The sequence below is a fragment of the Nannobrachium achirus genome, assembly GCF_963921795.1.
Source record: "Nannobrachium achirus genome assembly, chromosome: 9".
Lineage (NCBI taxonomy): Eukaryota > Metazoa > Chordata > Actinopteri > Myctophiformes > Myctophidae > Nannobrachium > Nannobrachium achirus.
Window position 1 is genome coordinate 8180280 of NC_137818.1, and position 20915 is coordinate 8201194.

The window sequence follows — 20915 nt, forward strand, 5'->3', positions numbered from 1 at the left end:
TAAGAAATGTACGCGCAACTCAAACATTTATTGATATAGAACATGTAACATTACAATGGTCAAAGTTGTACATTGATTAAACAAACATTACATAATGTAGAATTAGTACACAACATTACAATGTCAAAGATGTACATTGATTGAACAAACATTACATAATGTAGATTAGTACACAACAATCACAGAAAGCAATGGGTTGGTTGGTTATTTGGTTGGTGTTTAGGTGAGTAGGTCAAATCAGATTTGAGTTTTGGGGAATCGATTTCCATTATTTGAGGGCTATGTGTCCCAGTAAGTGCTGCATCTTGTGCAGAAATGTATTACAGGGCTGATTTGACCTATGTGGCGCCACAGCCTGTTATGGCGTGATTATGAACAGAGCTCATTCTTTCTCATTAACATCTGTGACGTCCACTGTTGGGCAGCTTTATGTGTTATCGTTTGATGTCAAGTGTATTTAGTCGAGTGTATTTATATTGTGCACATTTAAAACCAACCCAAAGCGTTTCCATGAAACAAAATTCGCAATGAAGTAACTCTAACCCTAGCTATGAACATTTTATTGACATCAGAGGCCCGACACGATGCTTTTATTGTGAAGCCAAGCGTTCCTGAACTTCTTTACTCCTGGAGGTTTCTGCATCAGGAATATAGCCGATCTGCAAGCCCGCGACGCGTTGAGCTTGTAGAAAAGTAGGTCTGCGTGCTGCCAGTGTTTGCAAGCACGTCCTGCAGTCTATGCACTAGTCATCTTCGGTGGACAATACGCAATACACAGGATTGTGATAGCTGTAGTATGTACGTAGCACTCCAGACTGTAGACATTGCTGTGGTCTTGAGATGTACATGTGATCCAACAGCGTGTTCTTTTCTGTGGTGGCCTCCTTGATGAGTTGTGCATATCCTCTGGACTCTAGAAGCCTTGTTATGGGCCCAGGAAAACCGTTCAGTAGGTCTTCGTTGAAGTCTCCACAGACTACGATGGGCTGGTGATCCATAACTTCCAAGGAGTCCAGAAGCGCCTTCAGGTTCTCCATAAATGGGTTACCATAATGTGGTGGTCTGTACACCGCAGCGATCAGAAGCTTGACAGGGGACTCGATCTTTACTGCCACAAACTCAAGGTTTGTCACATTGTGAAGGTAACGCTTTTCACTAGCCTGGAAATGGTCCCTCACATACACAGCGACGCCACCGCCGTTCTGTTCTGCACGTTCAGGTAGCTTTGCATATGACACGTGTCTGTTGCGGCTGAACATGGTGTAGCCGTCCAATTGCAGACTGTCAGCCACAAAGGAGCCAGTGAGATGAGTTTCTGTCAAGCACAGGACATCTGAAAGTGTCAGCTCGTGGTGTCGTTTGAGGTCCTGAATGTGAGCCGGTAAACTCTGAGTGTTGTGGTGGACAATCGTCAAAGTTTGGGCTTGGGCTGTCGTCTCTCGAAACTTCAACAGCGGCATGACACCGTCCAGAGACGCAGTCTTCATGGATTCCAGGGCAGCTGTGATTTTAGGATCAGCCCAGATTTTCTTCTCATCAAAGTCAATGATGTGCAATCCTTGCAGTGTCGTTGTCCTACTGAGGGCAACGTAGGACATGCCTTCTAAGAAGACCCCTTTCAAGGAAACCACTGCAGATTGTGTAGTCATCCCTTGGACTTTGTGAGCCGTGCAAGCATATGCCAGCTTGATGGGAAATTGCCTGCGAATCACTTTGTGGTTACTCAGGTTTTCCTCCATCCTCTCGACGTACACCTGTGTGGCGCCAGGCGTAGTTCTCCGGTACTTCAGTCCTGCTTCAGGCTTGTCTAGCACCAGCCAAAGCTTGGTTACTGTAGTTCCGTCCCTGTCGACCCGCATGTCAACACCATCAATCTTGCCAAATGTGCCGTTTACAAGGCCATCCTCCACGTCTATGTTCCTGGTGATCATGACAGGGGCGCCTTCTGCAATTTGCAAGTTGTCCTCAAGATCCTTGTACGGTTTACCTTTCTGGGGTTCTGAGCGGCGAGCCATGCGGTGACTAATTTCGTCTCTCTCGTAGTCTTCTGCGGGTATGTCAACGATGTCAGAGTGGAGCCGAGTCAAAGCGACCTTGTTGTGTTTGTCAACCTGATCGTTGGTTGCAAAGATGTGCAAAACATCCTTAGGACAATGTTGACTGTCAGTCAGTCTCTCACCAAGGAGTGCTCTGTCTGCATCGCTCAGTCGTTCTCTCTTGTTCTTGACTCTCAACCTATTCAGAAGTTGTGCATAGGGCACGTCATCCTTCTGTCGCATGATTTCTGTCAACGTGACCATCTCAAAGTGTTCACACAGAAGATCCGGTTTGCCTTCTTCTGACACGCAAAGTGGTTTCCCGCTTGCCGTTGGAGGGAGCTGGTAAAAGTCACCTACTGCAAGTACCGACATGCCACCGAATGGTTTCTTACTGCCTTTGATCTCTTGCAGTCTCCAGTGAACGTAGGTAAACAATTGCTTTGAAACCATCGAGATCTCATCGATGATGATGATTTCCGCATTTCCCAGCTTTGCTCTCACATCATCCAAACTGTTTCCCAGCCCTTTGTAGGGTGGGTTCAGGCTTCTGGGCAACTTTAACAGGGAGTGCAGTGTGTTCCCCCCGATGTTGTACGCTGCAGTTCCTGTGAATGCCGACAGCAGCACCATGGGCATGGATGCGTCTCTGTCTTCATAAAGTCTGGGGAGTCGACGGAGAATCCTTGTTGCCTCATGGAAGATGCACTTTATCAGGTGTGATTTGCCTGTGCCAGCACCTCCAGTGACAAAGAAAAGGAACGGTTCGGGGTTCTGCTCAAGTACGCTCTGTAAGCACCAGTCCCGTACAGAGTGAAACACTGAGGCTTGTTTCTGGTTTAGGTTTCGACACATTGCACGCAGAAAATCTAGGCTCAATTGTGGGGCCACTACACTATGTGCAGGAATTGTACCCACCTCACGAGTGCTGAACTCTGGCGCATTGTCTCGTTCTTCCTCTTCCAGCAGATCCTCGTCTTGTTCGGCAAGACATTCCATGCGATCTAGCTCGTTTTCTGGGGCAATGTTGGCCCACGCGTTTTCAGCGGGGCCATTTTTCCAGAACTCCTCCACGGCTTCTTCCACCGCTTGACTGTACTTTTCGAACCTCTTCCTGTTCTCAGCAACAATCATTTTCGCGGGATAAATCATGCCTGTTCCAGGCAATTCCACGCACGCAGACTCGTAGAATTCCTTGTACGTGGGGAACGCTTCTGTTTTGAGGGTCGATTGATAGCGATGAGGCAGGTAGACTTTAAGCAAGTTGCCATAGAATTTCTCTGGCTCCTTCTGTTCCGAGAATTTTGCATATCTGACAACTGCATCTTTGCCCTCGCGCTTCTTAATGGTTCCCATGTTGTCAGACAACTTCAAGCGACCTTCGCCTTTTGCTTGTTGGCCGTACACAACCCTGTACTTGGACGCAAAGTCTGCCAAACACATGTTGTCAAACTCGGGTGTTTTGGGCCTGGCGTTGTACTTGTCCAGATATCCCTTCATCCACACTTGGTCTGAGTCGTCTGGTTTGTTCCGCAGCGCGCTGAGGGGGAGACTCATCTTCATTGCATTGTCATCTGTCGGGAGGAAGATAACATCACGGGAGCATTTCTTCAACGGCATGCTGCAAGTCCTGGCCACTGCCTCCTGAGCGCTAACCTGCCTGTTTTTCACATAGGTGTGAACAAGTTGGTTCATCGCATCCCTCTCGGTGACCTGCGTCGGATCGATGCCAACCACTACCTGTTTGAGAAGTTCGCCCATCTCATGTTCTGCCTTTGAAATGTAGGAGAGCATGTATGTGATCGCAATATGGTGATCCAGAACAAACTGGATATCCATGTTAGCATTCCAGGCCTTCAGGAAAACTGGGTTGTAGTTGTTCACAAGGCAGTCCTTCACTCCGCGCTTCATGAGGAGGACGCGGTTCTTCCTCATGTCTTCAAGACAGCTGTCGTACTCTTCGCTGGTCATATTGCACTTTGCCAGCAAGTCCGACAGGTCTGTCACTCCTGACGCAGAGTCCATCAGCATGTCGAAAATTGGTTTGAGTTTCTCCATAGCAGCTTGTGCTCTTGCTGTCTGTTTTTTGCCAAGGCCTTCGGCACGCTTTGCCTTTGTTTTGGTTGCGCTTTGGTTTGCGCCTTCATCCATGTCTTTGTTTGCTTCACTTTCATCTTCTGTGCCACTGTCATTTGCAGTTGGATCAACCGCCTTTGGGTTTAGTATGCACGTTTTGTCCACTGGTGGCTTTGGAAATCCAAACCTGCATGTCTTCCTACCTTTCCTACAGGACTTTGTATGGTTTCGGCTGTGCATCTGAACCTGTAGGACAATTTGGTAAAGCACAGGATCTTCGTCTGGATCAGGCAGCTGGCACGAAATGTAGCGGTCTGCAAACTCGCAGATCTTCTCATCCGAGTCAACGCCAAGGACGGGGGCGCCGTCGATCCACATCAACGCATGAAAATGTGGGCTTCCCCTGGCTTGGAACTCGATACGATGGAACCAGTCGATGACGCGTCCGAAAGGTAGAGCTTCTGAATGTACCAGTTTTTTGTAAGCGGATTTAACTCGCTTGTCAAACATTCGCATGGTTGTGACTGCGTTGCTTCTGAGAATGTCGCATTTCCCATTCCAGTCCAACTTTTCCCAATCCACAATCTGGCCTTGCTGTGCTTTTATTGCGATGATGACTTCTGGCCATCTGAACTCAGCAGCACTTGCGGTCACAAAGAAGGTTGGTGGTCCTAACTGACGGACCATGGCAAACAAGTCCAACATCGTCTTGTGCCAGTAAGCTGGAGTCCCTCTAATTGGTGACATGAATCGTGTTGCGTCTTTGCTTCTGACCAGTCTCTCGACTTCACGCTTGTCTTTCAACATCTTGTTGGTGATCCTGCGACCATCATTGGTTAAAGGTTTTCCCTTCTTTAACTGAAAGGAGATGCTGTTTTTTGCAATATGTGTCTCTGAGACAAAGTGTGCAAAGAAGCAAAAGCTTTGGTCTCTAGCGAAACGACCGTCAACATTGAAAAGTCTTGCGTTGAAGTAACGGCTCGGGGACAGACGGACCCTTCTCTTCACATCCAACGTGTTTGCTCCAGTTGGAAACAAAGTAGGGAAGGCCTGCGCTTCGAGGTTAGGGACAGTGCTGTAGCTGACAGGCCTGTTGCCTTCGGCGGGGGCAATGCTAAATATGCCATCACCATAGGTCATCATTTCTTGTGCTATGTCATCTGCCTCCAAGCAACTGTCTAGGCCATGTCCAGGTCTCAGCGCATCTTGCTCATCTTCAACACTGGGGGGATCTTGATCCACTGCCTGCGATGCGTCGAGAGCTTCAGCAGAATCCGCTACTTCCATCATTTCAGCCTCATCACAACTGTCCATGACTTCGTCGGCGGGCAGATTTTCAACCTGGCCCTCCACATCGTCGTCATCATCGATTGTGACCGCTGTGTAGCCTGGGTGAGTCACTTTGAGTGTCCTCGCGCCCCGTACAACCTTCCTCATATTAACAATGTGAGACAAATGATGGCCTTTGAACCGCAGACGTCGCTTTAGCTTCATTCGGTACAGTCCGGATGAGCCGAGCCTTCTCGGTAAGGCGTTTATTGTGGTTTGCACCCGTGATGGCACACACACCACAGCACCAAGTACAGCTCCCTGTTTGCCTTTAGGAAGTGTGAGAATCTTGGCAAACGGTATGGCCAAAGCTAAGAGTTGCCTTTCCAGCACATTCAGATCGCTGAGTTCTGGGGGAATGGGTGCTAGCTCTAAATTGTTTGCGACAGCCAAGGCTGGCATTCTTCCAGCCTGTAGGGTGTCGTGACAATTCTTGCATATCCACTCGAGACGCCTTTCTTCGGGTACAGTGCAGGCTTGCGGGCCTCCACATTGATCGTCACACGAATGGACGTATTTGCCTGTCAAGCAGGCATCAACCAGCTTTCGCTTCCGTGTGAACTTGGAACGACGGCAACGGTACACAGATTCCGAGAAAAGTGCCCGATGGCACGTTGTGCACACATAAGTAGGGCCATATTTGATGTCTTCCTGGAAATCTGCTATAGCGATTTCTTCCAGGCTACGCTGTTTCGCAGCTTCAGCTTTCATTGCTTCTTCAGAAGTAGCTTCAGCCTCCCTAGACGCTTTTTCAGCTTCCCTCTTCCTCTCATCATGTCTCAGTCTGAGCAGGACTTGACATAACGCCTTGTACCTACGTTTTATTTTATACGCAGCACGGATGTCACGGCGCAACTTAAAGTATTTGTCCGTTTCGCATTTGTGGGACATGTACAACCTCATAAGTTGGGTGTGTTTTGCCCTGAACTCCGGGTCGTCTCGGAACCTCTTGTTGACATATGTCTTGTGCTTCTCTCTGAACACCGGGTCGTCTCGGAACCTCTTGTTGACATACGTCTTGTGCTTCTCTCTGAACACCAGGTCTTCATGGAACCTCTTGTTGACATACGTCTTGTGCTTCTCTCTGAACACCAGGTCTTCATGGAACCTCTTGTTGACATACGTCTTGTGCTTCTCTCTGAACACCAGGTCTTCATGGAACCTCTTGTTGACATATGTCCTGGTATTTGTATTGTGCTTCTCTCTGAACTCCTGGTCTTCACATTTCCGCTTGTTGAAATATGTCTTGCACATCTCTCTGAAAGAAACATCTTCGATATATCTTCTTCGGAAGTATGTGCTCTTTTGTAGTTTTTGCTTAGCCTTGAATGCTACATCGTAACTGCATCTCCTAGCCCTATACTTCTTCATGTATTCATTTTTCCTGGCCCTAAAATCTGTATTAATTTTGCTTTGTTTTCCCTCAGGAGTTTGCTGTGAAGCTTCCTTCCTCTTCTGTTTTCTTCGTCTCTCTTTATTCAATTTGGATGATACAATGCCTGACTGCAAAGGAGACTTGGAGCTTGAATGTTTAGAGCTCGATGGTCCAGTGTCACTTTCATCCTCGCTATTCAATTTGGATGATACAATGCCTGACTGCAAAGGAGACTTGGAGCTTGAATGTTTAGAGCTCGATGGTCCAGTGTCACTTTCATCCTCGCTAGTCAGATGGGGTGACGGAGAATTTGTCGGTTCAAATGTTACCGGCATGAAATCGAACTGCATTCTGTCAATCGCTATGGAATGCAAGGATTGATTTAGCTGTTCAATCTTAGCAATCAGATCATCCAAGTGAGTGAAAGTCATCATGACACATTTTCCTCCTCTCCATCGAGGCAAAGGTAGGCCATCAGCACTTCTGGCATGGGAGTCAAACAGTCCATATCTTCCAGACCTGTCTCTAAAGACAGCAATGGTGTATGGTGATACAGTCAGCAGTGCATAATTGACATCTACAGACAGGCACTGAAGTCTATTCTGTAGATTCAGCCACCAATTGCGTCGGTGAGTTTCTCCGTCATCTGTCATGTAGCCCATCTCTACATTATATTTAGTCACGGAGTACTTCTTGCGTTGTGTTTGAACAGTCAGGGGTATTTCTTCCATACTCAAAAAGTTGGAGTTGAACCGTTTGTCTTTCTTTAGTTTTGTTATGGTCCTTTTGTACAGCTTGTCTCCCTTGTCCAATATCTTGTCGAGATCATTACGCTTAATGTCACGACCTTCATGTTGGTGTGCCAAAAATGTCAGGGCCATGCATGTGCACTGCTTATTCCTTGACATATAGGAAAAGGAAAGATCATTCTGGCTTTTGGATGCCCGCACAGATATCACAGAGGGTGCTGGGATGTCACTCTGTTGTACAGGGTCATCGTTGGAAAGGTCCATGGCTTCTACAACAGATATCAGCGAGGGTCCTGGGATGTCGGTCTGTTGTACAGGGTCATCTTTGGAAAGGTCCATGGCTTCCACAACAGATATCACCGAGGGTGCTGGGATGTCGGTCTGTTGTACAGGGTCATTGTTGGAAAGGTCCATGGCTTCCAAACTGCTGTGCGGTTCCTCAACTTCACACTGTGCATGTTGTTGAGACGTTTGTGCCAAATTGTCCATGACCGGGCTAAATATTTGTTTCCCTTCATCAACTTCCATGCAGTTGTATTCTGGGGATTTTGAATGTTTGGTGGCCCATCTATTCTTTGCAGCAATAGATCTCTTCTTCCGCTGAGGCATGATGTCGCAATGCAATGTGATGTCTAGCTATGAACTTGTTTATGATTTATTCCAAACCTATCCACGCGATTCCACGCGAATGTGCTGTAGAATTATGTATGGGACACTTCCGGAGAACACGTTGCGTCGCAGATGCAACCGTTGTGAGCTTGTAGATGTGGCAGTGGAACTGCCGCACACCTTCTGCGCAATGGGACGTTGGATATATAAACAATATAACTGACTTCACTCTAAACAAATCAACTTACCGTTAAATATGAAGACACTAATGGAGCTCTTCAGATCTGATGAACACTAGTACAAAATAAAGAAATAAATAAACATACCTTGGCTTGCAGTAGTCGCAGACTGGGTAGTCGGTCAGTCAACCACCGCCGTGTCGACGAATAGAGCAGGATAAGTCCGCGCCAGTGCACCCACAGCTGAAAATAATTTTTAAAATACAGTATTTTAGACACATAAGTTAAACTGAAGACACATTATTGCTGCACATCAGGGTTTTCCAATGGCCAAATTATGTGAAGAATACCAAGCCTCAACATTGCACAACCTGTGAACAGATTGGGGCTTGGGGGCAACGTTCCTGCTACTGCAATGACAGATGTGCAGATACTAGTGTTGTTACTTCTTAGTTAGAACAAAATCTGTTGGGTAATACAAGCAAAAATGTTTTGCAGAGATCCGTCTTAGGGATGGCCAACCAGTAACCACCATCAGCTAATGATATATATTTATGGGTCAATTTAGAACCCCTAAAAACTTAGGTGAGGATTTTGCAAGGTATTTTTAGAATCTACGTCAGTCCTAAATGGGTGAAGCAACATACGATATACTGTTATGTTTTTGTAATTGCTCCTTAAACACTGAGAATAGATGGACCTCAAGACAATGTCCATTTGACAACATTAATACAGGGATTGACGCCAACAATTGCCCGACTGCCCAGGGTAGGTAAATAAAATGGTTGGCCAGTTGAAGTTTGCTACCAGGTTGTCCGACCGGGTAGGTGCCCATTTTAAGTAACATAATGTGAGATTGTTTCTTTCGCCTACTTATTCTTATTCTGTATATTTTTAATCTAATAAATCATTAAAACCGCTGTGTTGCAAGCCTTGAGGTTTGAGAAATAATAGTCACCTATTGGCTGTGAGAGTGTTTTACTGTGCATTCCGATTAGACTAGACACTCAGTAGTATATCCGGGAGGAAATGTATGAGCAGACTTAAACATTCGTAATGCGTCATGGATAGACGTGTTGTGAGCTTGTAGATCTGCTATTTTTGAGGCAACACCACACTCAGTAGTATATCCGGGAGGAAATGTATGAGCAGACTTAAACATTCGTAATGCGTCATGGATAGACGTGTTGTGAGCTTGTAGATCTGCTATTTTTGAGGCAACACCGTTTTATGGCTGAACTGAGCATATCATTATGTTGGTTGAAGTAGAGTCCGAGTGAACCTTGTATCTTTCCATAAGCGAGTCAACTCAATATTTTAGTTCATTTAACTTCCTTGCATCCTTTATTCGTTAAAAAGCAGTGTTGTATTGGTGATTGTTTGGGGGTCGTTGTGTTAATGTTTGACACGCATCTCGCTAAAACTGGAGTTAGCAGACCATTATGCACTGAGACTCATTCCAATGTTAATGCAGGCTGGTGTGAAGTGACTCGACCCCAATACAACTACAGGCTAAGATGCGTTATGACCAGTAAGACTCCCTAATCGGGAGATAAGCGACCGTAGGTGGCTTATCTCCACAAATAGGGCAAAAATGTGTTTTTCCCAAATCTTCTTGATCCATGTTGATGACATGAGTGTAGACATGCTGTGTAGTGATATTCGTGATTTTAGGGCAAAAACTGTAGGAGCAGTGTCCAAAAATGTGTTTGAAAAATCGGTCTGAAGGTGGCGCTAGAATAGGGCCATGTGAGAAATGAGGGATGGGGTCTCCGCGTTGCCTTGGCGGACGAATAGGTACCGGCCCTGGCTCTCCCGGACGCTCCTAGCCCGAGTTACGGTATTTTATGTGCGCTGCAGTGGCAGGGGGTCCTCCACTGGGGGCGCCACCACTTTTGCATCCGTTCTGGAGCAGCAGGAGTCGGTGGTCCCCGGGAATTCCCCGTGAGCAGCCCCGTTGGGGTGGTCATTTGGTCATTTTTGCACATTTGGTAATTTTTTACATCTGGGGGTCCCCCAGGGACCTGGGGGTCCCTGGGGCTCTGGGGGTCCTTGGAGGTTGTAGTTTGGCAGTCAAGGAGTGTGTGTGCAAAATGTGGCATGGATGGGGGCAACGGTTGTGGAGATATGAGCAGGGCAAAAGTGTGACGGACTGACTGACGGACAGACAGCCCGTGGAGGTTTTGGTAGTAAATGCGACCTACGGTCGCAATTACATGTTATAATGTAAAGGCTTCATCAGATTATCTCTAAACATGTGGCATAGCTTGCGACCATATAATGCTGAATGCTTGTACATTTATTGGATAAGCATATTAAAGACAAAGTTGAATTGTGAAGCATGACATCACCGCAAGAGCTTCTGTCCAGAATGTCCTTCTAAACTGTGGATGTAAAACTGTTGTAAAACCCGCGGCTGCTACCCTGGACCCAATCTAAGTTGTTAAACTACAGTAATAAACCCAGCAATAGTAAGTAAAGTACTTACACACTGTTGTGACTGACTGACTGACTGACTGACTGACTGACTGACTGACTGACTGACTGACTGACTGATGACACACACACACACACACACACACACACACACACACACACACACACACACACACACACACACACACACACACACACACACACACACACACACACACACACACACACACCTCAGTGTGAAGGAATGGTGCCCTCTGCTGGACAAAATATGTCATTGCCACTTCCATTCACCAGTCCACAGAGGCCAGGTTTTTATTTATTTATTTTTATATTGGCGGGAAATCACCGATACCGATATAAACCGATATGCCCAAATAAGGCCATATCGGTCGCTCACTAATTCATACTGCAGGTCAAATGTCGGAAATAACAGATCTACAAGCTCAAAAAGCATTGCATTAGCCCAGAATTGTCAGACAACATTTCCATGATAAATTAAAGGGAAACCATGCTCTACATAGTAAAACACAGGCCACATGTACAAAATAGCAGATCTACAAGCTCAAAAAGCATTGCATTAGCCCATAGTTGTCAGCCAACCTTTCCATGGTAAATTATACGCCCATACAGTATATAGGCATATATGGAGATCAGGTTATAAACAGAGCATATGGGACTAATCGACATCAAAATCAGCAGTGGCCAATAGATATGGACATGCCAAAAGATGGATGGGTACAACAGGTAATTTAACAAAGCCCCTGACATTATGACTCAGACATATGGGTTGGATCGGCTGTGAGACGTGTGAAACAAACCTCTAGTACATGAAGTTAGTCCTCTGCATCTACATATCCTAGCTGGCGGATTGCACTCTGGGAGCAGTTCAAGTTGGCCAACCGGTAACCACTATCAGCTTATGGTGATATACATGTATGATTCAATTTAGATCCCCTGAAAACTCAAGTCGGGATTTACAAGGCGATTTTAGAATCAACCTTAAGCCTAAATGGGTGAAGTGACATAGAATATACTGTATGTATTGGTAATGGCTGCTTAAACATTGACACCGAAATGGACCACGAGACAATTTCCATTTGCCACATTTACATAGTTACTGTACATCTGAAATTGGTTATTTTGAACCAGAATATTCTGGGCCATGGCTTTTGGCCTGGCAGAGACAACCATTTGCTAGTGAGTGTGTGTGTGTGTGTGTGTGTGTGTGTGTGTGTGTGTGTGTGTGTGTGTGTGTGTGTGTGTGTGTGTGTGTGTGTGTGTGTTTGTGTGTGTGTGTGTGTGCGTGCGTGCGTGCGTGCGTGCGTGCGTGCGTGCGTGCGTGCGTGCGTGCGTGCGTGTGTGTGTGTACAGTAATAGTGCAACTCATAATAATTCAAGAATCAATGATTTACCATTTCATTATAAAGTCCATTATAAAGTCTGTTTGAATGCAATGCTGACTTATGACAGCAGCCAGTTGTTGTCTACATACAAGCTCAATTCATACTACAGGTCACATGTCCAAAATAGCAGATCTACAAGCTCAAAAAGCATTCCATTAGGCCAGAGTTGTCAGCCAACTTTTCCATGGTAAATTAAAGGGAAACCATGTTCTACATCTGTGCTACTCAACCCGCAGGCCGCATGTGTCCCTTTCCGCATACTACAGGTCACATGTCCAAAATAGCAGATCTACAAGCTCAAAAAGCGTTCCATTAGGCCGGAGTTGTCAGCCAACTTTTCCATGGTAAATTAAAGGGAAACCATGTTCTACATCTGTGCTACTCAACCCGCGGGCCGCATGCGTCCCTTTCCGCATGTCTGTGCGGCCCGTCATGATCATCAAAATATGATTTTTCTAAGCCTGTCAAAGTTAAGGCGCGATTAATGCGGTGATGTTTGAGCCTCGGTGCACTCTGTAGGTTAAGGATACAAATCAGGAAGTGAATGCAGTCAATGCACAAAGCACAGCAGTGACAGCAGGGCGAGATGCGGCTACACTTGACTAGAGCTAAGCTAAACACGACAGTCAGACAGACAAATCTGCAGAGATTTTGCAGCAGACAACCACAGTCGGGCTCACTGGAGACTGGACGCATCGTGCGATAATGAACGGTCGCGTCCGTCATGTTTCAGGCTAATGAAGACGTAGCCCTTGTCTGTGCTTGTCTCTGCCTCCATGGCTCCGCCGTTATTGAAAAAATAAAGTCTACAGATTGCAGCAGCCAGGGAACTATGTTTATTGTACCACAATCTCCTACAACAAGGTGTTGTGTTTTACAAAGCTCAAAGCATCAAACTGTTTACAAGTGTACAGTACAACAGAGGCTGACTTGAGTTATTTTTCCATACAACTCTCTTCACTCAAAATAGCTGATCCACAAGTTATTTTTCCATACAACTACTCTCTTCATCAAAAATAGCCGATCTACAAGCTCACAACACAGACAATAGTACCATTACTGACATTGCTGAATATAAAAATGTTTTATATTGCTAATAAGCAAAGTAAAAGGGAATCTTTTGGAAACTTTATGGGTTTGTAACTCAGTAAATAAATGGAACCAAATGGACCTGTTCCATTTGTACTCTAGTATATTACCATTTAACATAAATTGGGGTCCCAGTGATATAAATATAATTAAATGGGTGTCTGTAGCCTAGTGTATTTAGAAATCATGGCTCACATTAGCCAAATTGCAAAATAAATATAAGATAAGGCTAACATTTTGAAAATAGCCGATCTACAAGCTCACAGCGCGCAAACAAATTTTATTGAGGACTCAAACCTTTTCTGGGACCCATTTGAATGACCACCTGTGGGTCCCGGGACCCATTACATTGAAAACCTAGTAACATCACTGGACCCTCCAGAAAAACTTGATTCTGTGATCACAGAGACTTGGGTGTCAAACAACGACCTCTAGATTAAATGTGCATCTCTGCATCTACACATCCTAGCTAACGGAGTGCACTTAATAGTTTGGGATTGTGTATGTTGTTCAGCAACCCCTCAACACCTAAGACCACAGGCCGGGTATAAACTGGGGACCTAAAACTCACATCAGTCTATATAATGCTTTTAAAATTGAACTAATAATTGTGATGGAAGGTCGCAGTATGACCATGAGAATTGTTGCACCTTGTGTCAGTCAGTCAGTACGTTTTTTTTTTTCACAATCTATGGTTCTATGGGTTTGTGTGTGGTTCTATGTGTTTGTTGCTCTGACATCACGCTCTGGCTTGATATCCCTTTTATGCCCATATAGTTGACAATGTGCTGTCATGCCCATATATGGGCATTCACACTTGCAATTAGACCACTTGTTAGACCAGCTGTCCACAAACACATGGATGGAGATGGTGAAAACATATTCTGGGCCATGGCTTTTGGCCTGGCGGAGCCAACCATTTGCTCAAATGTCTGCTTGAACAGTAAGTAGGCTAATGCAGATGTATTTGCCAGCGGTACAAATTCAAAATAAGTCCGGAATCAACCATTTACTTTCAAAATGTGTTTGTAATCGACTGCCTGAACAGTAATGCTTTGTCTGCTTGAATATTTACATTTACAAGCTCGATTCATGTGCGATTTGCATGTCCAAAATGGCAGATCTACAAGCTCAAAAAGTGCCGCATTAGCCCAGAGTTGTCAGCCAATAAAATAGCCGATCTACAAGCGTATAACGCCTCGCGCTGCGAGGCTTTGTAAGCTTGTAGATCGGCTATTTTTGGCTAATGTTGTACTTGAATAGGGATGCTAGGGGGTTCAAGTGGTTAACGCAAAACACATGATCCTATCACACAAAGATTTGGTGGCCCCCTGTAGTAACTCTGAGGACCCCTAGGGGTCCCAGGCCTCCTGTTGAAGACTCCTGCTCTAGTACATGAAATCAGTTCTCTGCTTTACGGTTAATAGTGTGGGGGTCAGCAGCAATGACTGCCTGTCTACAATTCTTGCTGCCTAACCTGAGCATTTTTTTATTAAGAACAACTTAATGACTCGCTGTCGAAAAAAGAAAACCAAGGCAAATAGGCAGATCTGCAAGCTCACAACAAGGCTTTCAAATTTCCATCTGCTTTAACCCCATGACAGTATGACAGCGCTAGTACAGGGTCTTCAACGTTTTCAGGCCAGGGACCCCTTAGCTGAGAGAGAGATGAAGCAAGTACCACAACTACATGTTGTATAAAATTGTGTTGCAGAATAAAACTGTTCACAGATTTCTTAGACAGCTCAGACTTGTTTGACAGCACTGTCATCCTATTGTATATTTTCAGGCATTTAACCACTTGAACCGTCAAATACTTTAATCTGCTCTTTTTTCCCACTACAAACCTTGCCAAAAATAGCCGATCTACAAGCGTATAACGCCTCGCGCTGCGAGGCTTTGTAAGCTTGTAGATCGGCTATTTTTGGCTAATGTTGTACTTGAATAGGGATGCTAGGGGGTTCAAGTGGTTAACGCAAAACACATGATCCTATCACACAAAGATTTGGTGGCCCCCTGTAGTAACTCTGAGGACCCCCTAGGGGTCCCAGGCCTCCTGTTGAAGACTCCTGCTCTAGTACATGAAATCAGTTCTCTGCTTTACGGTTAATAGTGTGGGGGTCAGCAGCAATGACTGCCTGTCTACAATTCTTGCTGCCTAAGCTGAGCATTTTTTTATTAAGAACAACTTAATGACTCGCTGTCGAAAAAAGAAAACCAAGGCAAATAGGCAGATCTGCAAGCTCACAACGAGGTTTTCAAATTTCCATCTGCTTTGACAACAATGAACAGTAGTTTTAACTGTAAAGTGATTGAGCATGCTGGCTCACGTCACTGCTGTATTTGAGCCATGTTCCACAAAGACTCTAAACAACTGTGTCGTCACTACTTCCTTTTTATATGCTGCCAGACCAGATGCCTGAAGAAGGACCGAAACGTTGCCTTCCAAATAAAAGTAGTTTTTTTGGCAAGTGGAAGATGGTGTGCGGGTCCTAGATATCTTGTGCATGTTTGAAAATATGCTCCCAGAGCGAAATACGTCTATGTTCAGTTTTGTGTCTGTCTAACTGTTGTTCTAACAACAGCCGTTTGTCATTCTAGTGTTGTATTGAACATAAGACTATACTCACTCTTGTGCCTCAATAGATGGACCCCAAGATAATTTCCATTTGCCATATGACATAGTTAAGATTTGAAATGGTCAAGTTTGAACATGTGTGAAATTGGTTATTTTATCATACCTTGCAGAAGTCAGGTAACCCTCTGGTCAGGAGTCAACCAATGGAACAGGATCGGTCACCCACAGCTGAAAAATGATTTATAAAACACTGTATTTTAGACACATCAAATTGAAACCAAAGACACTTTGATGTACATACTAACATACACTGTTAGTACCATTAACCAAGAGGTTGTTCTTCTGCCTCGTGGGATTGTGCATGTTTGCACAAGATCAGTAGGAGTTATGTCAAAAGAAGTGATATGAAGAAACCAGCCTTCTGGTGGTGCTCTAAGGCGGTGGTTCTCAACCTTTTCAGGCCGTGACCCCCAAAATAATCATAATTAACTGGGGACCCCCCACCCTGACAAGCACTTTGTATATTGTGAAAATAGCCAATCTACATGCTGTGAGCATGTAGATCAGCTATTTTCACAATTTCTGTCTCTAATATTTGACAATTTGGCCAACGTTTAATTTGACATTTTAGGAGTATTAAAAAGTCATTAAATTGTCACTTTAGAAATGTGCAGATACCCTCTATTCCCTTAAACTTTGGTTTGTTTACTGTTGAGTGAGAAAACAATGCTGCACATTCAGTTAATCAGCTAGAGACCCCCCAAAATAATTTGGGGATCCCCCTGGGGGTCCCGGCACACAGGTTGAGAACCACGGGCCTATGTGAAACATTTGGGGCAGTGGGAAACAGTCATGTATCATGTTGTGGTTCTGTTATGGCATCTATGGAGTGTGTGCACGGTTTCATGTTGATCGGTACCAGAGATTAGCAGTCCACAGACACATGGATGGACAGGGTGCAAAAAATATTCTCTGCCATGCCTTTGGCCTGGCAGAGACAACATTTGCTCAAATATTTGATTGTGACAGTCAGTTAAAACAGTAAGCTAATGCAAATGGATTTGCCAGTGGTACAACTGAAAGTCAAAAGAGGTCAATAATTTACAAAATTTGTTTGTAAGGGCCTTTGCACACAGGAGCATAGCATTTTTTTCTGTTAGCCAATGAGTTTTTACCGCAATGCAGATTTATGACAGCAGCCAGTTGTTGTCTACATAAAAGCTCAATTCGTACAGTGGTTCGCATTTTCAAAATAGCAGATCTACAAGCTCAAAATGCCTTGTATGAACCTGGAGTTGTCAGCGCGGCGTTGTGTGCTTGTAGATCGGCTGTTTTCACTAGTTTTGTGCGACAGAGGTTACTGCCTGCAGTAATGATATTGTAGTGATTATGTGGTGAGGAAAACGTTGAGATAATAGCCATTTTGGTTAGAAATGACTGAAAATAACTTTGTACTAAATATTTTAAGTGTCCAAATATTATCAAATGATCTTGCGGCACCCCTGGACTGCCGTTGCGGTGCCCCGTCACCCACTTTGAAAACCCCTGCTCTACACACTAAAATCCACTGTTGTGCATGCTGGGATGCTGACAGAACCCTCGCTAAAAGCCCCCGGACAAAAATCCACTCGTCCTAGACAGTTTGCCCTCCTGGCCCCCAAACTGTGGAATAAACTCCCTGTCGCACTTAGAACTACAGACTCACTCCCTAGCTTCCGCTGTGGACTGAAGACTCACCTCTTCAGACTCCACCTAAATCCCATAGCACTACTGTAACACTCCCCTTCCCTCAATGACCAATGACCATACATGAAGCTAGATAGCATTTATTTTAGGTTTTACAAGTTTTTAATTTAATTAGGTGCGTGGTCTAACTATGTTATTGTTTTTAAGCATGTATTATATTGCTGTATTGTTGTTAATGTACTGACATATTATCTTGTACTTATTATAGTGATGTGTATTACCTGCGTATTGTAAGTCGCTTTGGATTAAAAGGGTCTGCTAAATGCCTAAACTGTAAAGCGTAAACTAAACTGTGCATGCACATTTTCATGGATGAGTTGATCTGCAGAGACAGGGAGATCGCGGTTACATCTGAACAGTTTGATTTGCATCAGGTTGGTCCAGTTAAACACACCTTGCAGTGTCCGTCTGGGATGGTCCACCCGTCAACAACAGCTGTGTCCAGTAGTCCACCAAAAGAACAGAACACCGGTCACAGCTGAAAATAATTTCAAACATACTGATTGTTAGAAACAAAGTTAAACTATAGATACTTATGTTATTGATTTACATACTGACATTTATTGTTATGCACATGTGTCAGATATGATGACAGAAATGTACAATTAACAAGGTAATGACATACTGTTTATAGAATGCTGAGACAGCCTAGTGCATGATCACAGGCAAACTACCTAGCAAAACCTAGCATCAATCTAAACCAGGGGTCTTCAACGTTGTCAGGCCAAGGACCCCTTAGTTGAGAGAGAGATGAAACAGGGACCCCCACAACCTTATCATAGATTCCATATAGTGTCATTGTTTGACAACACGATTGTCAGTGTATTTTGGATTCATGTCAAGTTGTGTTTACAGATATTTAACCACTTGATCCGTCAATACTTAATAAACTTGACCTTTCTCTCTGCACTTAGCCTGCTCTTTTTCCCCTCTACACCAAACCTCTTTGCTAAAAAATAGCTGATCTACAAGCTCACAACGCCTTGCAGCGCGAGGCATTGTGGAGCTTGTATATCTGCTATTTTTTGGCTAAAGTTCTCAGAATATGGACATTAGGGTTCAAGTGGTTAAGATTCTATCACACAAAGATTTGGAGGACCCCCTGTTGTAACTCTGAGGAACCCCTAGGGGTCCCGGACCCCCTGTTGAAGACCCCTGATCTAAACAATATAATATAGTTTCATACTGGAGTAATGTTTGCATGCTTTAAAAAGGCATTGTGGAGCTTGTATATCTGCTATTTTTTGGGTAAAGTTCTCAGAATATGGACATTAGGGTTCAAGTGGTTAAGATTCTATCACACAAAGATTTGGAGGACCCCCTGTAGTAACTCTGAGGAACCCCTAGGGGTCCTGGACCCCCTGTTGAAGACCCCTGATCTAAACCATATAATATAGTTTCATACTGGAGTAATGTTTGCATGCTTTAAAAATAACAAAGCATTATAATATGCATGCCATTTTAAAATGTGTATAATGCATTGTGCTGCAGTGTGCCCTTAGACATTAAGTGGTTAAATGACGCACGCACGCACGCACACGCACACGCACACGCACACACACACACACACACACACACACACACACACACACACACACACACACAACGTGCATACACAGGGATACGCACGTGGTTTTTGTTTGCATTGTCAAATTATTTTAATTTGAAAATTGAACGGGATGTTCAATGTTTTTGTGAGTTAAGCCAACTAACCAACAATGGTCGTGTTAAGTTACACAGGTTTGTTCTGGGCGGAAACGGTGCTGTCTTTCACAATAAAACACCACCAGCCTTCAGTTAGCTCGTTAGCTCGTAGCCTTCAAATTATAAAAGTAGCCTACTTTTTCAGCCAATTTCAATGGCAAACGCGGGTACTCAGCCCGGGGCAGGACTCAACTTTATAACGAACTAGAAAGCTAACCTAACGTTAGCATCGATCATACGACAACAAAGCCATTTTGCTTTCAACATGGCCGGTAGCTAACGATAGCTTAAACACGACGTCGTAGAAAACAAAGGATCGTGTTACGTAAAGTTAATTACCTGAGTGTTGCGAGGTCCTGCAGGGGGGAAAAAGATGAGATAAAAAGTGTAACAATGTCAAAATAAATCAATGGAATCGCTGGAAAATAGCAGCTACAGCTCTCGAGTAACAACCAGTCACCAGCGTGTCGTAAAGCAGACTGAGGGGGCGTACACAGGCGTGCTATTGGACATGCCCTGACAAGCCCCCTAAAGCCAGAGCTGTAATTGGACAGAACACCAGAAGCCGCTTCCTGGAAAACACACACACACATGTGCACTGTTTAAAACATGAAAAAGTATTTGTATTTTACTTGTCCAATTTCCAATACTTTTACTTCTAATAACTCCACTACTTCTCGGATCCAAATATTGTACTTTTACTCCACTACACTTATTTGAAAACTTTAGTTACTAGTTACTTTGCTGCATAAAATAAACCATAATATTATAAAACATACATGAACCACTTAAGCCCTATTTGAGCTTGTACTTTTACTTTTGGTACTTTGTACTTTTAATTTTTATGCCAACACTTTCATACTTTTACTCAAGTACATTTTGAATTCTGGACTTTTACTTGTAACGGAGTGCTTCTACATTGCTAAAGTGGGCGGAGTTAAGGCCCGATTTTACTGCGTTGTCATAACCGACAAGATCAATTGATACTTTTACTCAAGTAAAAAGATTTGAGTACGTTTTCAACCAATGCAAACAATTACAACATCAACGTTTATCTATCAACAAAAACAACAACAACAACAACAACAACAACAACAACAACATTAGTATTCACGCAATTTGTGTGCACCCCAAAGAAACTATTAACCACGTTATCGTTTGTAATGACTTGATTTTATAGGTGGGACGTTCGCGAACGAATCGAATCTTTTGAACGGCTCTTTGAAGTGAACGATGGGATCCGGTTGGCGCAATAGGTGGGACGTTCGCGAACGAATCGAATCATTTGAACGGCTCTTTGAAGTGAACGATGGATGCGGTTGGCGCAGTAGAGAGCCGTTCATTTGGGGAAGAGACGCCCCCCCCCCCCCAAATTCAACATCTCCTTGTACTCCACTGAGTAGCCTACTGACTGAGTAGGCCTACAGTGATTGAGTGAGAGAGGAGCCAAATGAGCCAGTCTTTTGAACGTCTGAGCCATAAATCCCACCTCTACTTGATTTGATCTGGAAGGGATTTAATCATAGAGTTATTTAATAGATAGGCTACAGCTGAGCCCGTGGACTTCGGGTCTGTGATTGGCTAACCAATAAATAGCCATTGAATT

At 44.3% G+C, this 20915-nt stretch overlaps 1 long non-coding RNA gene across 1 annotated transcript; it reads right to left on the reverse strand.

Annotated features, from left to right (window-relative positions):
- Positions 1–8170: 8170 nt before the first annotated feature.
- On the reverse strand, positions 8171–19774 carry LOC308291895. Its single transcript, XR_013962365.1, has 4 exons — positions 19649–19774; positions 18000–18083; positions 16023–16087; positions 8171–8596 (listed from the first exon to the last, which is right to left on the reverse strand). It is a non-coding gene; the product is annotated as an uncharacterized lncRNA (long non-coding RNA).
- Positions 19775–20915: the final 1141 nt, after the last annotated feature.